The sequence below is a fragment of the Schistocerca gregaria genome, chromosome 4 (genome assembly GCF_023897955.1).
Source record: "Schistocerca gregaria isolate iqSchGreg1 chromosome 4, iqSchGreg1.2, whole genome shotgun sequence".
NCBI classification, from domain to species: Eukaryota; Metazoa; Arthropoda; class Insecta; order Orthoptera; family Acrididae; genus Schistocerca; species Schistocerca gregaria.
Genome location: NC_064923.1, coordinates 80,045,850 through 80,069,002, shown reverse-complemented (window position 1 = coordinate 80,069,002; position 23,153 = coordinate 80,045,850). Strand labels below are relative to the sequence as shown.

At 44.2% G+C, this 23,153-nt stretch overlaps 1 protein-coding gene across 2 annotated transcripts in view; it reads right to left on the bottom strand.

Moving 5' to 3' along the window:
* Window positions 1-22,670, bottom strand: part of LOC126268221 (tumor protein p53-inducible nuclear protein 2) — a 68,567-nt gene extending 45,897 nt beyond the window's left edge. The window contains exon 1 of one of the 2 annotated variants that reach the window (XM_049973849.1): window positions 22,594-22,670. The gene's annotated coding sequence lies outside the window, so the exon portion shown is untranslated. Of the gene's footprint in view, window positions 1-8,234; window positions 8,371-22,593 lie in introns of those variants that run through there. The other variant, XM_049973850.1, reaches the window with a different exon arrangement.
* Window positions 22,671-23,153: the final 483 nt, after the last annotated feature.

The following is a 23,153-nucleotide window of genomic DNA, read 5'->3' as shown; positions in this document are numbered from 1 at the left end:
GTTCCGCAGATGCCTCCCGACGTCGTTTTCCAACAGGATCACGGGGATGTCACCCCATTTCTGCATGAGTGTTAGATCAGAAAGTGGATGGGGGAGGAGGGGGGTTGTCGTATTGGCTGGCTCCCTCCCTCTGCCGATCTCACTCCGCTGGGCAGTAGAGACAACAGCTGCCATAATTATGAACAGGTGGCGGGAAGTGGTGAAACGTTTCGATCTCAGTCGAGCTAGAAACTATGCCCACAGTGAACTGTACCAACATGCATAGAAATATCTAGGATGCGGTGTACAATGTTGGACTAATGAAGTTATAAACGTTAATAGGTACTGAAATATAAACAAAGGTTTTTTTTATATCTCTAGCCCGGACACGCTGTATCGAGGAACTGCTTTATCATCACTGTAAGAAACGACCATGCGCGCGTTGTCTGTAATATGTTGGTGTCACATGATTCTTGTAATACTTGAGTGTGGTTGGATTCTAATAAGTCCGTGGTGTGCTCATGTTACTGTTCCTCCTGATGCTAGAAGAATTGCTGCATTAAGAAGTGGAATTCGTATAAGATTACAAGGCTGAGGACCTGCGGCAACCGTTAATCTGTACATCGCGTGGATAAGACTGTAATAATTCCGCTCTAAGTTCTCTGGGCATCGGTGTTATACTATCGATCTGTTAGGATGCTAGCAGTGCGTCTGTGAATTCTTTCAGTGACTTGATAAGGACTTCCAGCACCGCAAAGAGCCCTCTCCAACTGGAATAGTAACTGCCCTTCTTTCAACACCTGAGGAGCCACTTTAATCTTCTTTCAGCACATGAGCAGCAAATTTAATCAGACGTCAGCTCCCTCCATCTACGTCCATGTTCAAACCAATCTACCTATTATAGGTGCTATACGCTGGTGATGGGATGCATGCTGCACATACCAGAGAGGATCTAGAAAATCAAGACCAAACATGGTAATCGTCTGCAAAGATCTGTGCCTCAGTTTAAACGTCCACAAGACTGAGTACCTCTAAATGAGTCCACTTCCTGAAACTAAAAATTAATGGAGCTGCTGTTACAAACGTGAACACGTTCCGATATTACTTTCTCGGCTACAAAGTGACGGCTGTATGAATGAGGATGTGCGAGCAAGAATCAAAGCGACCTGGGTGCGATTCAGAGACATCACTGGTATTCTTTGTTATAAGAACATGCCTATCCTCCTAAAATGAAAGATATTCTGCACAATGGCGAGGCCAGCTGCAGTATACGGGACCGAGTGTTGGCCCACACCTAGAAGTTCTGAGCACTCACAACATGTCATGGAAATGCGGTTGGTGAGAAGATAATTAGGCGTTTCGCTGCTCGACCATATCAACAGTACAACGATCCGAACAGTAACTAGAATGACTCGAGTCAATGAAACGATGCAAGAATTGAGACTTCGGTAGTATGGACACATCATATGGGCACCACCCACTTCACTCATTAGCCTGTATCATCTCACTGTTGAAATCCAGAGACCTAAATTACGGTGGCAAGACACTGTAAACGCATATCTAAGATCACGAAATCGAAATGTCTAAATCCACAGGAGGTGTTAGAAGTTGCATGCAGTTATTTCTTGTACTTGCTGGTGAATCAGGGCACTAGAGACGGAAAGTAAGGGAGGTGCACTTTCTTTAAGTTCTGCTTCTTAAATATATTATCTGTTACGATATTTATGGAGGCAGTGAATGTTGTGTATAACTCCTTTAAACACTGAAAAGAAGCCGCGTGCGTTTTCTTTAACATGGTACCTTATGAATAAAAGAGGCAGGATGGAAGGAAAGTTTTAAATTAATGTTGCATCAGCAGCGGGAAAACCGTGGAACAAACAAACAAGTTTGTCATTACATTTCATCGTTTTTCGGAAGTGCATTCGGGGTGGAATATTCGATCCGTCGAGAAAACTTCAAGAAACATAAGTCTTAAGTCATGTTTACACCAGCTGTTGTTTTGTGTTTTATATATTTCTTGTTTCATTGGAATGAGTTACAATTGTCGTGACTGGATATTATAACACTTATCAGCTAATACTTTCTTGCAGATAACCACACCTGCCGCTTGCTAGAGTGATGTGTGCTACGTTAATGATTATAAAAGTAAGGATCCTGAGAATTTCTTTCAGTGCCTCCCATTTATTGCGGTGATGTTGCTATTAACTTCCCAAGCACAGCAGAAATGAATGAATGCTTTTGAATGACTCTCCACTCTCAAACAAAACACAATTGTTTTCATGATCGAATTCACGATTCTAGCAATTCTTTCTTCTTCTTCAATTCATGATTTAAGCATTGAGCCTCTTCCGTCTTCACAAATTGTCTGCCCATCTCGTCTTAGGTCTTCTAACTTCTCGTCTTGTGATGGGTTTGTTAGCTAAAGCTAGTTTGGGAAGTCATTTGCTGTTTGGCTTCTTGTACTGTTTGCACCGGGTGTTGCGGTGTTTTGTTATTCCTCTTTCAAAAATGTGTGTGAAATCTTATGGGACTTAACTGCTAAGGTCATCAGTCCCCAAGCTTACACACTACTTAACCTAAATCATCCTAAGGACAAACACACCCACCCATGCCCGAGGGAGGACTCGAATCTCCGCCAGGACCAGCCGCACAGTCCATGACTGCAGCGCCCAAGACCGCTCGGCTAATCCCGCGTGGCATTCCTCTTTCACTTGGCTTAATTTTTAGTTCTTGTCGCACGGTTTCGTTTTTATACGGTCTGTTCTTGAGTAGCCTTTGCATTTTATCAAATGTTCTTATTGCACGTATCGAACAATCACAATTAATTCTTTGGAATATAATTAGTTTTTTGTGTCTCCTTTAAAATTTAGGCCTTATGGCAGCACATATGTCAAAAGAGATCAGCTTAGTTATGTCAAAAATGGAAATTTTAAAATGGGACACTCAACAGTGTCACATAAAAACTAACTGATTTATTTTGAGTGGCTCTATTTACTCTTAGTCCGCTTTTATCTGAAACGCGTTTCGCACGTGCTAGCCAGGCAACGTTGTACTTGCAGAGAAGATAACAGCAACCTTCAACTTTTTATAACGCTATAGAAAAGATAACAGCAGCAAACCACTTGTTACAATGTTATTTATTTAAATAAACAAAAATCATTATAAAAAGTGGCTGTTTGCTCTTATCTTCTCTGCCCCTGCATTTTGTACATAGCCAAGGGCTCGAATGATCAGTTTTCGACAAAATAGCAGCATTGTGCTGTTTTAAGGGTGTAAAGTAATTTGCCCGCGACGACGTAAAGCATATTGTCAAGCCAGGGCAGCCTTGTGTTAATGCGAAGTGGGTGGGCAGCGGCCAGCGCCAACACGCTGAAAATGCCGCTCCGCATCGCTGCTGCTGCTGCCGCCGCCGCCGCCTGTATTTCGGATTCACATGCTTGGCAACCTCGCAGAGGCGCCGTTCGCGGACTTGATGCGGGCGGTCGAACACTACGAGGGAGCTAAGTATTCTCCACCTAATGGAGTCCCAGCCAAAAATGGATATATTTCTGTTTGCTCTTGAGCAAACGCTTTTCAAAATCCTGTCGACACCGTCATTAGAGCCAGAGCCCAAGCCTGGATGGGGACGCAAATCGGCGGAGCCCTTTCAAAACAATCATCTCGGCGTTTGCTTCGAGCGAATTAGGGAAATCACGCAAAATGTATGTGTGGCCGGGTGAGTCTTCAATTTTCAAGTCCTGTGTCTTGTACTGCACAACCTCGTTTGTTCTTAGCAGACATATTAATACGGTAGCGTCTTGTACGACACTTACGCATCCCAGAGGCACGCAGCGGAAGGTCACCGTCGTTAAATATAAATAAAGGCTTCCCTTGCAGATGACGTTGTAAAAATCCCTGTTCTAGAGAAGAGACCTAAGAGAACCTAACCTAAAAAAGTTCGCACAGATATTTTCGAATACTCACTCTTCAACTGTATGGAATGATATAACAACAGACTAAACGGAAACATTGAATCCTTGCTAGGAAGACCAGCACGAATTGCCACATATGTGTTTGATTTCTGAGCAAGAATAATGGTGCTAAATTTCAGCTGACAAGACACTTGGGGGGAAGACGCCATATATTCCGCAAAAACCAGCTTTAAAAAATTCGGAGAATTGGTTTACACGAAGGAAACTAAATTCTCCTAATAATATATATATATATATATATATATATATATATATATATATATATATATATAATCACACACACACACACACACACACACGTATCGATCGTATACAGACCGTATAGATAAAATTGAAACTAGCAACACTTAACACAGTGGCATGCTAATGATCCTTCTTCCCGTGCCCCATTTATGAGTGGAATGGGACGAAATCGTAATTCCAGTATATCTACATCCACAACCCGGGAGCCGTTGTGTAGTGCATGGCACTGTGTACTTTCCCCAAATACTAAGTATCAGGCTTCCTTCCCATTCCAATCGCGTATGCGACGCGGGAAGAATAACTGCTTAAAGGCCTCTGCGCGCGATGTTATTAGTTTGATCTCGTCCTGGCTCGCTACGGAAGCGATACTTTGACAGTGTAGTATATTCCCAGATTCTTCGCTGGTCCCCGAAACTTCATAAGTAGGCTTTCGCAGAACAGTTGGCATCTTCAAGCGTTTCTCAACATTTCCTCGACGCTCCTCCGTGGGTCAAACAAATCTGTGACCTTTCGCGCTGTCCTTTGTACATTTTCAAATATGTGGTACAGTGTAAAGCTTCATGCGCCAAACACTTTATGGTTCCAGAATGAGATTTTCACTCTGCAGCGGAGAGTGCGCTGATATGAAACTTACTGGCAGATTAAAACTGTGTGCCCGACCGAGACTCGAACTCGGGACCTTTGCCTTTCGCGGGCAAGTGCTCTATCATCTGAGCTACCGAAGATCGCAGGAGAGCTTCTTTAAATTTTGGAAGGTAGGAGACGAGATACTGGCTGAAGTAAAGCTGTGAGTACCGGGCGTGAGTCGTGCTTCGGTAGCTCAGATGGTAGAGCACTTGCCCGCAAAAGGCAAAGGTCCCGAGTTCGAGTCTCGGTCGGGCACACAGTTTTAATCAGCCAGGAAGTTTCACTTTATCGTTATTCGCATAGTGTACTTCCAGATGAAGGTTATACCTAAGGGAATCCTTAGCCAACATACAGTATATTTTTACGCTGATCCTTTCATCCCGGGTTGTTCCTTTTCTCCTTACTGTGCTGTCTCTTTCCGCAAGTTTCCTTGCATCCGAAATGCCTTCAGTTCTTATGCCCCCGCTACTGTAATGAAAGAGGACGCCGTTTTAATCCCCACTTTGTTTACGAAATGTAACCCTAAGCAGGTACTGTCTGCCCCGCTTTTGATCCCTAGTAGTTTCGCAGTAGACGGTACGCATTTCTCTGGTAAAGTGCCCACCCTTCAGCGACCGTGCGTAAACAGTAGGAAGTAAATATCCGACACACGTAGTGCGTAAAGCGGCGTGTTTATGGCGGCCACGTATTAAAACGCAGCCACAGGCGCAGTCCTTGACGCTAAACATAGGCGTGTGCGCATGCGCCATGGCGCTCTCCCTGATTCGCTGGCGCCCAAGCAGGGCTCACTGTACACAGACCGTGTCGTAGGACGCTATTCAGAGTCCTTTTTGCAGATGCTGGTTGGCTAAAATATAAAGTGCTTTGAGAATGCAGCCGTGAGTAAATTCTGCGTGTGCATCTACACTAATCAGGCCACCTTACGATGTGTGTCGGAGGGTACGGCCGTCACTTCCCTCGTTTCCTGTTCAGTCGCGAATGGTTGCGGGAAGAAAGATTGCTAGTAGGTCCCCGTGTGCGTTCGATTTTCTCTAATTTTATCTTCACAGTCTTTCCGCGAGACGTAACGAAGAAGGAAGGAGGGAAGCAATATATTGCTTTGCTCTTCTAGGAAGGTACGCTCTCGGTACTTTAAAATAATAGTAAAGAACTCCATGATCCAGAACGCCTCTCTGGCAGCGTCTAGAGTTGGCTGACCATTTCTGCAACGATTTGGCGGTTGCTCAGCCAACCAGTAACGAAACGGGCTGATTTCCTTTGGCTCTTCTCTATTTCTTCTATCAATGCCGGCTGGTAAACTCAGATTGACGAGCGATATTCAGGTATTGGTCAACGAGGGTTTTGTAGGCTACCTTCTTTCTGGATGGACTACATTCGCGCACACACACACACACACACACACACACACACACACACACACTACTACATATTTTATGGTAGTAACGATCCGTTGTGGGGTCTTATTGTGAACACAACAGCATCATCCGTGCCGGCCGGGGTGGCCGAGCGGTCCTAGGCGTTACAGTCTGGAACCGCGCGACCGCGACGGTCGCAGGTTCGAATCCTGGCTCGGACATGGATGTGTGTGATGTCCTTAGGTTAGTTAGGTTTAAGTAGTTCTAAGTTCTAGGGGACTGATAACTTCAGATGTTAAGTCGCATCGTGCTCAGAGCCATTTTTGAAAACAGTAAACGGTGTTTCGTTAAGGACGCTACACGGGCATTTGATCTCTAGCTGGGCCTGATTTTTCACATATGAGTTCTTCGTGTGCATCCTTTCAGTTAGACGAAGCAGTTCAACGAGAATCACTTTAACAGTTTCGACAGGGTTCAAAAAATGGTTTAAATGGCTCTGAGCACTATGGGACTTAACATAAGAGTCCACCAGTCCCCTAGAACTTAGAACTAATTAAACCTAACTAACGTAAGGACATCACAAACATCCATGCCCGAGGCAGGATTCGAACCTGCGACCGTGGCAGTCGCGCGGTGTGGACTGACGCGCCTAGAACCGCTTGGCCACCGCGGCGGGCGACACAGATCAGTTATATGTAAATCACAGGTCTCTACAAACTCGCGCCCTTGCGCACACACACACACACACACACACACACACACACACACACACAGACACACACACACAAACTTACTGATTATAAAACATGACGTATAGTTGAAGCTATAGTACCCGGGTCAAAAGGCACAGCTTCTATGCGAGCTCATTTAAAGGTCAAACAAAAGACGTTTCCTGATGACCACTAGCTGACGATAATACCAGAGTTTTATATGGAACTCATGTCAGAGTTCATCCCTGCAACAGTATACTAAAACAGCGGAGGTGACAGATAGATTCATTGGAAGAATTCTCAAGAAACGTAGTCTATCTACGAAGGAGGTAGATTACAACACCCTCGTTCCAGCAATACAATACAATAATTGTTAGTCTGGGATGCGTATAAAATCTTGTGGGGTTCGGTGATAAAAGTGTAAGACTACAAATCGGAAATCTTGGGTTCGATTCCCGGCCAAACGTAGGATTTCTACCTGTCACTTGTCAGTTCTTTCATCTCTTGTTTGTTGATTTGAAAAATGCTGAGTTGCATCGTGCTTCGGCATCCATGTTAAACTGTAGGATCCCCTTTAGCTGGTTGCGTAAGTTAGTTCAAAAGTCGCAAGAGGGTAACGCAGAACCACCTCCACCACGACCTACCCTAGCAAGCACTGCGGTGCTCAAAACAGTTTTCGGACTGGTGGCTGTGGTGCACGAAGTACCCTCTGCCACAAACCATAAGGTAACTTGCGGACTACAGGCGTAGATGCGGCTGCAGAAAAAAAATGAGAAGCGAGTGACCTCAGTTGTTCGATGCTGCGCCTTTGCTTTCCCATGGAAAACTTTTCAACACGTGAGAAATGACATAAAAAAACACCGCGGTTACGGTTACCTCGTGCTCTCTATCGGCTGTACACGAGCCCGCATTACGCCTGCTTGTTCCCAAAGTTGAAACATTCTGATTCTTTGTCGAGAAGGCCTTTCTGCCACGATTATTCGATGGATTAACGGAAGTTGGCGTAGCGGGGGGAATACAGTATTTTAAGAACATAGTATAAAATGATGACATGTGCAGGAAAACTGCTCTCGTAACTGGTGGATTGTTCAGAGGCTGAGGTGGTGACAGCTGAGTTGTGTTGCGCACGTGTGCGCTATAACGCGAAGATACAACGACGTGTGCGTAAGGAAAGCAGCATTCCTCAAACGGACTGCTGCAACCCGAACATAGTCCCAGGTGTACCACGTAGCGTAGTAGATGAAGGACACGTGTGAGGTAACGTAGAAGTAAGACGCACGGCCTCCGATGCTCACAAACACAACGTGCGAGTTCACCAGCTACCACACCACAGCACGTAGGCAGCTTACCGGTGTCGTCAACCCCGTTCCTTATTCAAATCGAGGATGGCAGGTGGCAAGATGCGACGCGAAGAGCGTCGTGCGCCCGACTGCTGACGCAGCTTGTAAACACTGAGATACCGCCTGCTTGGCAGACTTCGCTATACTACAGTGGCGCTGCACGCGAATGCCGCCGCTGACGCAAAGTAGTTCTTATTCAGAATGTTCTAATACCGCTCCAGTCAGTTTGTTGACACACTGCTTACATTTTACTCACGCCACGTATTTCACGGTACAGGCATCATCATCGGGAATTCATGGCTGTACAAAACATATTTAATATATAATTATAAATTTTTTCAACATTATTGTTGTTCTTGCTTATGCTGAAATAACACTTAAAACACGCATGTTCGAGGAGACAAACTGTATCGTTGAGAAAACGGTTCATCATACGCGCGTTATTGCAATGGCGAGTAATTTAAAAGGTCACATATCTGTGTGAATCAGCTCTTGAGTTGTTGTTCTGCTGCGCTGTCATTCTACTATCCTTGCAGTTGATTAGTGTGTCACCTACTAGAATTTGGTTTTTTGGCAGCAACACGTCCCTCATCATACCGATCACCATTCATAATTAATCTCAGATGACTGATTCAATTAAAATTTTAAAATCTTGAACATGGCTGGCGGCACCAGCTGTTAATCCAAACTTCGTGAGGAAAAGGTGAAAACAAACAAATCAGTTGCAGTAGTAAAAAGGTTTATTAAAACCCCTTTGGGCTAGGTTTCGACTCCTTTAAAAATTCAAAAAGATCAATGATTGGTCCCTAAAATGGTAAACTCTGTACACATGTTAAGATGCAGGTATATGTGTATATAAAATAGGTGCACAGACAAGTATGTGTATGCATGTATTTTAACAAGTAGATAATGTTAAACATTTTAGGAGTCACTCGTCAGTCCTTCCGAAGAAGACCTTTTTAAAGATGTCAAAACCTATGTCAAATGGTTTTAATAAACCTTTTTACTATTGCAACCGATTTAGCTGTTTTTCCACCTTTTCCTCGCGATGATTAAAATGAATCTTTTTCCATGTCACTCGACCTTGGCGGTAACACTCACTGCGTAAGGTTTTCTCCACAGTTATTTAATGGATCTGTGAGAATACTCTACTATCTCGACACTGGTGCATACAAATTATTTGTGTAACCTAACTGTATTACTGTAGAAACACACGAGATTCTGCATACAAATGAAGTACAGCAGTGCAAGAACGAAAGTTCTTGCACAACGCAGAATACTTCAAGATTGACCGATTGGTTGGTTGGTTGCTTGCTTGATTGATTGATTGATAATGGCGGTGATGCCTTAAATTACTTTAATTTACAACAGATAAGTTACATTTTTTAGAGCCATGAGGTCTCAGTGAATATGTTCCTAACTTTCCTCAGTACATCCTACATCTGGGCTATATCTTTAAAATACCTATGTATACCGAAATTAAGAGAATTTTTACATTCTTCAGTGGCTGATAACGAGGCCTATGCTTTATTTCATAATATTTTTGAAGTGAATGTACTTCGCGTCATAGCCGACGAACGCGCCAAATTCGAAAATGAAATAAGGAAGATGAAGAGTTTAACGGCCAGTCGATAACGATGCCATTAGGGACGGAGCGCAAGCTCGGATTGGTGAACTAAATAGGCCGCATCCATTTTCAAAGGAACCATCCCAGCGTTCACAATAGGCGATTAAAGGTTTCGCCCTTACGATCGACGACGACCGTCTGGCCACTAAAAGTTTGCGGTCTGCAATATCTTGACCTAGTGCACAGCTTGTGGGATAGCATGGCTCGACTGCGAAATGCGCCTTTCGGCTCCTCTCTCTGGCTACAGTTTGCTGTTGTCCACAGTGGCACTGGCGTTGCCCATGGGGCTTCATGTAAGGCGACTCAGCATCCACTTTCAAAGGAACCATCCCAGCGTTCACAATAGGCGATTAAAGGAAATCACGAAAAACCTTTTATCTGGGTGGCCGGACACTGCATTAAACGCCGTCCTCGCGAATACGAGCCCAGTGTGTTGACACTGCGTCAGTCTCCTCGCTCGTCAGCTACGCAGCTCACACGATGTTTACACCTGGCAAAGTGAGACATTCACAGACTGAACACTGCATGACAGCCCGCGAACGCTTCCGACGCCATCGCGAGACGGTTAGCATTCATTGTCCTAAAGGCGTGTCCCACGCACGGGCAGCGTGGCACTGCCAAGGCCAGCTGACGCAACACTTGTGGCTTATGAATATGTGGACCTGCCGCAACACGCATCGGCAGACTTGTTTACGTACGAAGGATCGGAAAGATGGGGAGGCCCTTGTTTGTGTTGCCGAATCAGCTCTCTTCCTAGATATCAACACAGGCATATTCAAGAAACTCAGTACGATGAGACGAAGCGGAACGAACGAAAGCGTCGGCGATAAGATATGTAATAGGCCTGACATCCATTCACAGTAATGAGATCTCTTATGCCTGCGGCACTTATTGGTAAATGTTCTGTGTCTTGCTGGTTAGTGACAGCGTGTGTGACGGTTTCGGTACAGACTGTCAGAACAGTGTCTGTTAAACTGAGTTGCTCACGTTTTCAGTAGACATGTCTCGTGAACGACGAAGAGTCAGGACTGAGAAACCGTTAAAATATTGTTCTGTCCGTGAGAGACGCATCAGTGGTGGAGAAATAGAAATTGAGGTTCTGGCTGTGTCACTTTGATTCTTGTCTGTATAGTGGTGAGAAATTTGGATTCCCTGGCTTCTATATCTGCATTCAGATCCTGCAAATAACTGAAGTACCTGGCAGAGGGTCCTTCCGTTTTATCAAACATTTGGGGTTGATCCCGTTCCTTTCGGATATGTAACGCGGCGGCAGTGATTGCCTGAAGGCTTCAGTGGGTGCTGTAGTTAATCTGTCTTCCTGGTTCCCACGGGTACAGTACTTAGGGAGCTGTAGTACATTCCTAAGTTCTTCACTGGTTCTTTGAAACTCTAAGTAGGATTTCGCGTCGTACAGTTAAGGTATTTCATTTTTCCATGACGTCCTCCCATGGGTCAAACAGACCTGTAACCGCTGTATACGTTCAGTTTTCTTCATTGTATTGTTTCGTATAGGTCCCAATACCTTTATCAACATCCCAAGGTGGGCACGAGAATCTCTTTATGAGCGGCGGTCTCCATTTGTAGAATAACAGTACTTTTCCAGTACTCTGCCGATGTATCGAAGTCCTTACCGACTACGGACCGTGTCTGATCATTCCATTTCATATGCATGTAGTCAGGAATCGGGCTTGCTCTATCGATATGGAGTCCTTAACTCATTGTCTTGTGTGCATATCGAAACAACACAATTGGGGGCTCTGCTTTCTATCAGTCTAGCGCTGGAGACTGCTGGGTTAGGGGTGACAGGTGGAACACCTGCCGTGACGTAAAACGCTGTAGCACTGCCACGCTCATACAGTCGATTGTAGATGAGGAATCGGTGACGTCCGTAGGGTGGGTGCGACCGCTCCTTCCTCGACACCTGCTTGAATACGGCGTCCGGTAGGAACCTGCAATGTCGATTCTATCCACACCGAATCGATCTCTCATATCTCCTGTGTGCGTTATTCTTTTAGAGCGCATCCAAATTAGCAAAAACTCTAATGTGTTAATACTAACGAGAGATCTGTCACTGTTGCCAGATACTGGTGACATATTCAGTAGGATGGCGATTCAAATCACCCTCCGACCATCCGAGTGTAGGTTTTCCGTGGTTTCTATAGATCTCTTGAGGCAAATACCGAGATGGTTCCCTTGAAAAGGAAAGTATGTTGTTCATCCACCTCCGATCCGATTTTGTTCTCCGCCTCTTAGTACCTCACCTTCTTTCCTGTTGATGTTTCTGAAACTTTAAATTTATCTGGAACAATTTCATTGAAAGTGAATCCACGAAAAAGTGAACCTATCTCGGCGGATGGTGATCTCAATGGCTAGGAGCAATTCCCGGCAAAGCCAAGGTTCTAGTTCTGGTTCCTAGTCCCGATGCGGAGGTTTCAGTAAATAATGTGTTTTTGTTTTCGGATCTGGGGACGGCCAGAGCTGTTACAGAGATCAAGAAGGGGGGGGGGGGGGGAGGGCGCTACATATCGAACGCTTTTGTTTTGCTATATTCAGCGTGAAGTGTCCACCCGCTTTTGGGCGCTGTTGACGAGAGGCTGTGAGGATAAGCGCTGGTAGAGAGCCGCATGGAAGGTACACGGCTGGGAAGGCATAGCCTCTTCTCACTTCCGGGAAATGCCGAAACCGTGCGGCGGTAAACGCCGCCGGGCTTCCGGAAAGGAAGGGGGGCTGCGGCTGGCCCAAACACGGGAACGCCCCAGCCGCCTGCCGGAACCAGCTTATAAACAGCTACGGTCAAACGCTCTCTGTGTGGCTGGAGGTATTGCTGCATTTCCTCGGCAAAAGTCTAAGGCATCTCTCAAACAGTACCGACCATTCTTATGCTGAAGAGGTTACAATGAGACACGCGGTAGACGCTAAAACACTGAAGTGTTAGGAGAGAGCTTCCACTCGCGAGTAAGTACCAGTGTAGAATATACAACGAAATTTCTTACTTCCATTCTTCCCGAGTAGACAAATTTCTCATCTGTGTTGATGGCTATGACACAAGATGGCTGTACATCAAGTAACAGTCAGGTGCCGCAGTGTTTAAGATACTCTCTGCACTCTACGAGTGAAAATCAAATCTCTATTAAGCCTTTCCGAGGTAGATTCGCGCAAGTCTGCTGCTAAATCGCTTAAGGCCGATGGCAGGATGGTTCCTCTGAAATCGCAAACGCCCCAGTGTTTACTAGAAACGTATGCCGTGATCCAAAACTCAAAGTCGAAGCATCACGAAAGCAATGAAGGGAAACAAAATTTACGAAACGAAATAAGTTCGATATGTGGTACAGTGACGCACGTCCTCTCAGGCGCTGCAGTCATGGACTGTGCGGTTGGTCTCTGCGGAGGTTCGAGTCCTCCCTCGGGCATGGGTGAGTGTGTGTGTGTTTGTCCTTAAGATAATTTAGGTTAAGTAGTGTGTAAGCTTAGGGACTGATGACCTTAGCAGTGAAGTCCCATAAGATTTCACACACATTTGAACATTTTTGACGCAGTTCCATGAAATAGCTCAAACTTTAATACGAATATCTGTAATATAGTTAACTAATTAAGAGAAATTAAAAGTAAATCAAATAAAATAAACTCTAAAAAAACACGCACCACGAAGCAATTATCCCAATGGGTGGGAAATCGGCCTGGACTATCATTGATTGGAGTAGAATTGTCTTCATTGATGAGTCCAGCTTCGAAGTAAGCCCCGATGACCAACGAACACATAATTGAATACGTCCCTGACAGCAGCCTGACTGTTGCCCGCCGTACTGCCCAACAACCACGAGTGATGGTGTGGGGTGCCACTTCTTTTCATTTTATAGCAGAGCCCCTTTGGTTGCCACACGTCGCATCCACACAGCACAATGGTACGCCGACGATACGCCATACCCCGCTATGGTGCGCATGGACTACTCAGTTTGTATATTTTTCTTAATTATTGCATAGTTTCATACAACTTCTTCCTGTTTTCTCTATTGATCTGTGTTCGGTTTTTAAGGCCTATCCACTTTGGCAACGTATAACTAAATCTGAGGGGGGTGCGATAGGGTGGTTCCCCTGTTAGTACTTCCCACCCCCTTTGTATTATTCATCTCTCATTTATGTTAAGTGTACATAATAGGTACCGTGGTACTGGAGGGATATTCGTCCGCTCTGTAATACAGCATTTCTTAATCTGCCTTGCAGTTCTAGTTATTTATGACGAGAAGTGTTAAATAAGGAGCGAACGCAGAGCTCGGGATACGCTATCGACCAACTTGTCACCACAATCGCTACTTAGATTTCACATCAAATTGGTTTTGGTAACTCGTAAGCCATCTAGACCTGGGGCTACGCTACAGATCAGTCTGACAACCTCTACCAAGATTTCAGACGGTGGGGGAACCATCGCGGTCCATCCCAACAGATCTTTACTACGTATATCTTTAAAGTAAGCAAAATTAAACCGTTAGGAAACAACGTAAAGCAGGGAAAATGTATGCAGAGTGGGTATAAACAGTTGCACAGCGGACGCAGGGGAAGGCGTTTAGTTCGGCAGGCTGACGCAGGCGCTCGCGGTGGCTCTGCTGTCGCTGCTCGCCAGCTGATCTCGCGTCCGCCGCCAGCTGGCGCGCCAGCTGAGCCGTGGCCTTGCTGCGGGACAGTGTGTGCCCCTCCCGCCTTCCCAACTCCGCCTCCAGAGCCTGCCGTGCCACCCTAACGACTTTCTTCTGATCCGACCGACAACATCGCCTGGACCTGAAGCGGCAGCGCTGTATAGTCTACGCGGGTCTGCAAAGCGCTGGATAGGTTTTCCAAATGATTTCTTTGTTCTCTATGTCGCAATACACAACCCATTGTGGCCGTATTAGCTCGCCAATGCATAACAGTTTGTCACAGTGCCTGCCCATTCCAGAAATGAGTCAGAAATTAGACGCTTTTGTAAATACGCAAACTATAATCTTTATCTGAGACGATGCATAAATCGGTGTTAATACTCTTCCATTTTCCAAAAATCTTGGTGCCTCACAAACTATGCACCTATAATGAACAATCTGATGTGTTCATTGCTAAGCCGTCCTGCTGTTGCGAAAACAGTGTTTCTAAAACTTGTTTCAACGCCAGAAATTCGTTTTGTGCTCTGTAAATACAAAGTAACAAAATCCGTAAAAATGAGGTATTGTTCTATAATTGCAATGACCCGCTCCAAGTCTAATGCAACATATAGCAAAAATAGAGCTAACAGAAAGACACCATCAAAGAAAAAAAGGATAAACGCGAACTCGTCGAAGACCATTTCGATTTCCTGCAGCTAATTGGGAAGACGAGAGGCTATTCTGGCACTCAGGATCTTGCTCCTCAATAATATGCGCACTTTGAAAAGTTATACGAAACTGGAAATTAAAGATGATAGCGATGACTGATATCAAAATTGTCAGAAGCGAAATACAGCATTAGATATGATCTGTTATTTAGGCAATAAGATTACAAAGGCAACACTTTCTGCACGGAGATAAGAAAAGATGTAAATAAGACAACTACTGGTAAACAAGTCAGTATGGAATAAAATAAAGCATGTTCGAGCTTTCACAGTTGTTTGTTTCTAAATGGTCGTCAAAGCAGAACTCCTTGACGTTCTCATCGCTTCTTTTCAGTTATCAATTAAGACGCGACTTGGAAGAAGATAAACAAATAACAAATGAGCAGATAAGAAATCCAGTGAAGGAATTTCACATGAAATAAGCGAAAATAGAAGCACCGTTACCATCGTTTAGAAGACGAAAACGGAACAGTTGGGTGAAAAAGATGAAGGCCTTTGCCAAAAACTATAAAATTTATTCTAGAGATGAAGAAAGATATATCAGGTACGGGTATGGGAAACAAAGTTACCTATAGATGGACACTGCGACAATGCCTGTAGAAAATGACCATAAAACACGGTCCGACAGTTAACAACATTCACCGCGTCTAGTTGTCCACCAACAAGTTAGAGAAGCTGTTGTCAGTTTCATATTATTTAGCAGCAATTAAGAACTAAACACCTGTTTCGCAATAGCAAGCCTTTATTAAGTAGCGGATGTCAGATGGCCGTGATGCAACTGCTGTGTAATGCTATAATTGATATGGTGCGCAGTTTAGGAGAGAATTTTATTTTGCCACCGTATAGGAAATGTATACCCCGTGTAGGTTTTAAACTAAGAGTGGCTCCCTTAATCGCTTTTAGCGGATCCTTCTGAAAAAGAAACACCAAATTTTCATCATCCTCCTTCAATTCGAGCATTCCACATTAACCTCCATGTCCACGGGACGTTAGTCCACTAACTTCCTTTTCTTCTTTCTGGACCGTTGACCTTCCTGGACGTAACTTTCTATGCTTATCTCTGTTACGTCACGATTACCCGTACAACTGGTAGTAAGTAGTACTGGACTGCCTATCTACATCTACATACATACTCCGCAATCCATCATACGGTGCGTGGCGGAGGGTACCTCGTACCACAACTAACATCATCTTTCCCTGTTCCAAACAGAACGAGGGAAAATTGACTGTCTATATGCTTCTGTACGAGCCCTAATCTCTTTTATCTTATCTTTGTGGTCTATCCTCGAAATATAAGTTGGCGGCAGTAAAACTGTACTGCAGTCAGCCTCCAATGCCTATTATACGCAGTATAAAAAATGCAGATGTGGAAATGTAATATACGAATTTTCTGTTTGGATGTTAACCGTGGGAATGCGTTTCACTAAAATGAGTAGAATACGAGTAGTTAACAATGCTTTTCATATATGAGAACTTCAGATCCGATTGATTGTGTTAGGGCAATTATAACTCAATAAAATGAATTGAAAAATTACAACAAACGCTGTTTACGTACAAAGGATTCTGGCTTGTTTACCTGATCCAACCATCTACCTTTGTATTATTACAAATTAACCGGTGCAGATGCCGCTATAACTTCTAGCAATGGACCTAGACTACCGTTATCGACGATACTCTTGTTCTGTTTCTCTTCTGGACATATTATGATCTAATGATAGTGGCAACACTCGAACTGAAAAAAAAATGAAGTTGCAATTCAGCTGGTAACAACTCCCATTTTTTTTCTAAAAGGTACAATCTCATATCGAGATGGGGTGTAACGTAACAAGATGTAAAGAAAAAGAAGGTGAACTCGTTACTTGTCATAGTCAATATTCAAAAGAGTATCTGGTGTTACCCTCACGGTTTGCGCCACAAAAGTACGCAATGCAGCTTCTACTCTAATGAAGCAGCGACAAAAGGACACAGTATAAAAGCGGCCGCGCATTCTGATGTCTGCAGTATCGACATAGGCTGAATAATCGCAGGATTGTTAGCGGCATCAGGCTATGCACTTTTGCGTGAGTAACGGACGATGTGCAGCACAGTCGATCTCTGGAAACTAGTTTGGCAAATTTACTTTTGAAGCACAAGGTGACGAATTATAGATCTCCTCTGGCGTGGAACTGTTCCGACCTGTCGTTTCATTTATTAATCACACATATAGCTCTTCCCTCGGATGGAGGACGTTAGGTAACTAAGCCATACTGCTTTTGTCTCGGCAGAGTTGAACGTCCGCGGACAGCGAAGGCCACACGCAAGGGACTTGAGGTCGCTACGATTCACTCAAAACAACGGGACGTCTATTCACAGAGACCACATTTGAATTGAACGAACGTATTTTACGTGTTGAACAGTGCTATGCAGTTTCTTTCCATACCTAATTTTCATTGATTTGTTCTTATTCCATTGGACCAAGCAATCAAATCGTGCATAGAACTTACTGAATAAAAATATGCAAGTAATAGAACACTGAACTGTGAAATGTTATTACGAAAAAGAGATAGGAAAATAATAACACATATAAGAACTAACTTCACTTCGTAAAACTAATGATCGGTAAATAAAGGTAAAGGTGTCATCCATGTTTTATCACTAGAAACCATCGTGTAATTCGCCAATAACGATCTGAAAAGAACATGAAAACTGTAAACTAGATAGCACGATGGTAAACAAGCATGTATCGGTGAATGCATACTTTCCTGGCGAATACCACTGGTGAAAAGCTCACGGGTTTCCAGTGTTAAAATACAAGGCTGGAAACCCGACCACTTTTCATTAAGCCTGAATCTTTTCAGATGCCCCTACTCTGCAGTGGATTATAACAAATTACAAATATCAAAACACAGTTCGGTGCACCAACGAATATTGCTACAGCCAACAGCAGTTTGCCAAGAGGAAGTCAGCAATTTGCGTTTGAAAATCTGTGCTGTGTCACTAGCAGCCCTCAGCTCGTGTAAAAGGCTGTGCGAGATACGTGAAGCAAGAAGCAGCACAGTGTTTTGAACATTGGTGAAGAGTGTTCTCTGTTGCATCAGGAAGAGCATCCGGCCATCCGTCGCCATTAACATTGACAAATCAGAAAGTAACACGCCAGCCGTGTGGAGATGAAGGAGAAGTTAAGGGCGTGCTCGCAGTATATAGGTCTTTCCTCCGCCTTGTCTGCACGAAATAGAGGCTGCTGTCCCTTCTAAATAAGTTCATTTTTTATGATCACATACTCCAAATGCGGCTAGATGTACTGTGATCTACGGTAACACTCCCCCGCAATTAGACGTGCCGCAATGTCAGTGTGAAGATATCCAGCTTGTTAAACACAGACTGTTGAAGTAACGACGCTTATGGTCATTGTAATACGATTTGAGTGAAAAAGATTATTAATAACTGAATTAATTTGGTTCAGTGTTCTCATTATAAGAACAGTCGCGAAGGAACCGAATATATATGGTTTCCCTGTTGACATCTCGCAGGTAGCTAGACTTGTGAGATGCACCATACAGGTGGACAGTCATACATTAATGCGTCCGCTTCGGTAGTTTCACGGTCAGTGCTGCGGATTGCTAACTGAAGGGGCTCGGGTTCGATTCCAGGACGGGTCGGAGATTTTCTCCGCTCGTGGTTTGGGTGTTGTGTTGTCCGTACGTTCGTATCGCCATAAATGACGTTCCACTCTTGAGATGGCTCTGTGGACACTTTCCAAAGCCAACAAAAAATAACAACAAAATGCGGAATTTCGGAGTCTGGAAGCAATGTGAAGTATTGCGACGAATGCTTTCTTTCACCATGAAAAGAGTGTTTCGTCTATTGCCGCTGCACTAGGTCACGGATGCTGTGTTTGTGTACGCCGAGTGTTATCTCTTGGCAAATGGCTGCTAAGAAACAAAGACGGTGTTACGTAAAGGCGTTCTATATCGGCTCTGCTGACGTCATAATATAACACCTCTGCTCCGCGCACGTCAATCCTTCCGCCAATTAAAGCAAACACACAAATCAGATGCTTTATTCACTTGGTTTCTTTTGTCAGGTTCAGTAGGTATTCAGTGAGCCAAAGTTACTCGATCGTGCAACGACCGTGAGATGCATAAGTCACGGAAGAATAAAACTGGTATGCCATTAATAAGCCTTTGAGCTTAGAATTGAAACTTAAGTCTACCATTGACATTTTTCATTTCTACTGCAAGCGTATTGGAAATCTGCTGGGAAGCGAACATATTTCTGTTACGATAGCCAGTAGCAAGGTATATCACCAGCTGGTTACTGCAGTGCCTTTAGAACGAGTCCTGCAAGAAGATCGTAATTGGCTCCATAGGTCGTTATGACCACCCTTTTCTGGGATTAGAATACTCTTTGAGAACTGTAGAGTTACCCGTAACTGTACTACACAGAAAAACAGGGTGAAAATAAGCAATGTACAGCAGCTTTCGCATTTCAGTTTCTGACTGGATATAATGATTGCCGCGAAGATAGTGTTAGTCGGTTTCTGCTAAAGATCTATAATGTTTTACCTAACACGACAGCTTTGCAGTCAGTCTTCCGTCGAAACATTGAAGACAAAGAACATCGCTGATTATTTGACCAACTTGTGATGTTAAAATATGACGAGCGTGTCATGTTATAATTGAGTCATAGTTTCCTTTTGTCATGACACAGGATGTCCCTAGTGCTAAGCCATCAAGTAATACTCTAAGCCTGGCATTTTTTTACGCGTATCACTCGTTATTCGAAGGGAAGAAACAACACTTTATTGCAAGAATCACTTTCTTCTCTTGTGTCAGCGTGCGGCAATTGGCGTCAAGGTCAACGTGACAATATCCGGTCTTTAAGGCCTGTCACATGAATAGTGCATGATCGTTACCTCTGAACGTTGTTAAAACGTACCGAAAAAGAAAAGGCTCGTTAACTATGAAGTAAGTTTCCTTATTTGTATTAATCATGTAGCCTCAGAGATCTGCGTTAATGCGTAGCGGGAAAAATGTGTAATGGAGCACATTAGCAGGAGAACGGCAGATATAATAAAAGAACTGCTCACTGGTGACGCCATCAGCTTGCGAAAGTTTCGTGTTCTTGAACAGCGACTTGAACGTCGCCTTTCATACCGCGAAAGCAAACTAGTAGCCCACCCTTCATCAACGTTCTAATTGTTGAAACATTTTGTGTCCATTCTCCTGATCACAAAATGCAAATATTTCACGCAGGTGATACCAGTGTCAATATGAGGAGAGAAATCGTAACAAATGTGACAAGATAATTCGTGAATGATCCGTTCGTCATAGAGAACGAACAGTCTTTTCATTTGATCGACAAGCAACGCTTTTTACCGTCTTGTTTTCTGTGCCGGTAACAATGCCAATATTACATTTTATTCCAAATCGGAAGCGTTTCGTTTTCGGTAATTCAACAGAAACATCGACAGAGAAGGCCACTCTCTCTTCGCTATCGACCAAAGTGCAGCAGAAAACGACAAAATAACGCAGAACTTTTTATCAGCAAAAACATCAACATTTCACCTAATACATCAGCAACTGAAGCAATTACTGAGAAATATGTTTCGTAAAATAAGGACATCATGCACAATGTAAAACGAAAAACAGCTTCCGCTGTTTTACACAGCATTATTATTGTAAATATTCGGAAAGCGTTCGTTAAGAAGAGGGACACTAACTCAGCCATATGATTTACGGAAAGCAAAGAAACATTTATCAGCATGGGCGACGAGGATCTGAATACGCTTCTCATAAATAAGTCTCCAAAATTTAGTGCTGTTTTGCTTTCGGAAAGCAAACGTGAGATACAGTCTTTAAGTATGGTATACGAAGTCGTAACTCGAGGTGGAAATGCCAAGGGCAGTAGTTTCGAAACTTAACGTAAACTGATACAAAACCGCAACAAGCAATTGTATATATTTTTTTGTCACTTTCTCGTTACCGTATAGAAAAAATTTTGGCTCAACTCCAGACGGATATGCTATTTACAGTGCTGAAAAACACGTTAACGTATCACTTGGTATTACGGGCAGATACTTACGGCCAAGAGAAAGCTCGATGATTAGCTTAATTTTGCACGTAGTAAATAAATGTCTAAAAAAAGCACCAAAGAAAAGCTAAAATAAACGAGCAGACGTTAGTTGTCAACTGTTGATCGATATCGGATTTGTGCTTCCGATTTTCGTCGGAGTATACAATTATAAACTTTATCCTAAACACTCTGCATGAAGATGAAGTTAGCATTAATCTGTGTACGTTCTAGAATACGCAAACTGCTGACTTATACATAATGCACTTTTACATACTATAGCTTATCCCGACAAAAATCGCATCGAATGCAAGCGGAGTTTCGTTCTCGTTTTGTAGCTCACAACGGCGTTTCGTTTATTTTACCCTTACGCCAAGATATTTGAAATCATTTCTTACTACGCGCAAAATGTGCAAGTGTTTTGTAGTGTGATGTGCCAATTGACGTAAGACGAGTATTTCAACACTGTAAATGTTGAAAAGTTTGAAATGGGAAAGTTTTGAAAAAGTTCTTTATCTGTTAACTGTGAGATATAAGGCAATTATTGATTACAATGGCATACGCTCTATTCCGTGCTTTATTGCCAGTTCAATTCAGTATATATATCGACGTTTGTGTTTGGCCCTAGCAAGCGGTCCTGGTAGCGCTGTGTTGCCAGCTGTAGTCAGCTGATTCGCGCTATTGCGAAATGTCGTCAGGCAAAACTCGGCTGTGACTCACCCGTGCACGCGAAGTGGAGAAGTAAAAGAAATGCAGGCTTTGTTAAATGTCAGAGCCGGGAGGACGCCTCGTATCTGCCGAGCGAACGCAGGTTGGCATTCGCGTCAGCTGTCCTTTGTTTGCTGGCGCGGGTAAGACAAAGGCCGCAGGTTGCCGACACGACGCAGGCCGTTGCCCGGCTGCTGAGACGCGATTTAAGCTGAGCACAAAAGACGCACACACTAATCCCTAAGTACTTGAACTTAATGGGTAGAGGCACCTCGCTGGTTGTACGCCGTAAGCCGCTTTTAGAACAAAGAATATCTATCCGCTACTGAAGACTACCTCGTACTGCAAGTTTCGCTTGTCCCCTAGTGTTTACTTTGCGGCGAGTTTGCACGTTCGCCGTAGGCTCGGCGGCAGACAAAGGTTTGTCGGTGCGTTGTTGCGAACACCGAGCAGAGTCGAGGCCTGGGGCAGCTGCTCGCTGCCTGTATCGATCAGCGACTTCGCCTGCCCCGGTGAGAGGTGGTGCACCTTGCAGAGGGGAACGGCTCGCGGGAGCGGGAAGGTCGGCAACGGCGCGCAGCGGTTCAGCGGCTAGCGAAGAGCGCCGCGCTAGGCTGAGCGCCGGAAACTGTGTGTGTGGTACTCACTGGAGTCTGCGCGCACTGGACGGGGCTGGCGAACCAACTGACGGCGCTCAGCTGACCGGTCGCGCTGTCAGGCAGCCAGGGCGTCGCGGCGGGAGGGGGGGAGGGGTGGGATGGCTGCCGGCCGGGTGGGGGGCGCAGCGCACCAACAGCTGCGCGAGCCCAGCGACTGTCACTCACAATCGATACCCACGCGCCAGCGCCAGCTCGCTCCCTACTTCGATTTCCAGGCACGTCGTTGGAAACAAAAACATAGCGACATTGAACTTAACGTAGTGCCTACGTTAAGAGTTGTCTCGTTTTTTACAGACGTTTTATTGGTCAAGACTGAAGTTTTGAAAGCCTATGAATGTAGGTAAATTACACACTATTTTTAAAATAAACAGGTAACTAAATAATTTTTCATTTTCAGTCTTATTTCGAAGAAATATGACGTCATCTGTTGGATTTGAGCATTTTTCTGTACTAACTGATCTGTAGTAGAAGTTCCATTTAGAGTATGCAGTTGGAACTAAATTTAAGTGATCTCGTTCTGATAGCTTAACAATTTGAAAAATATCAGA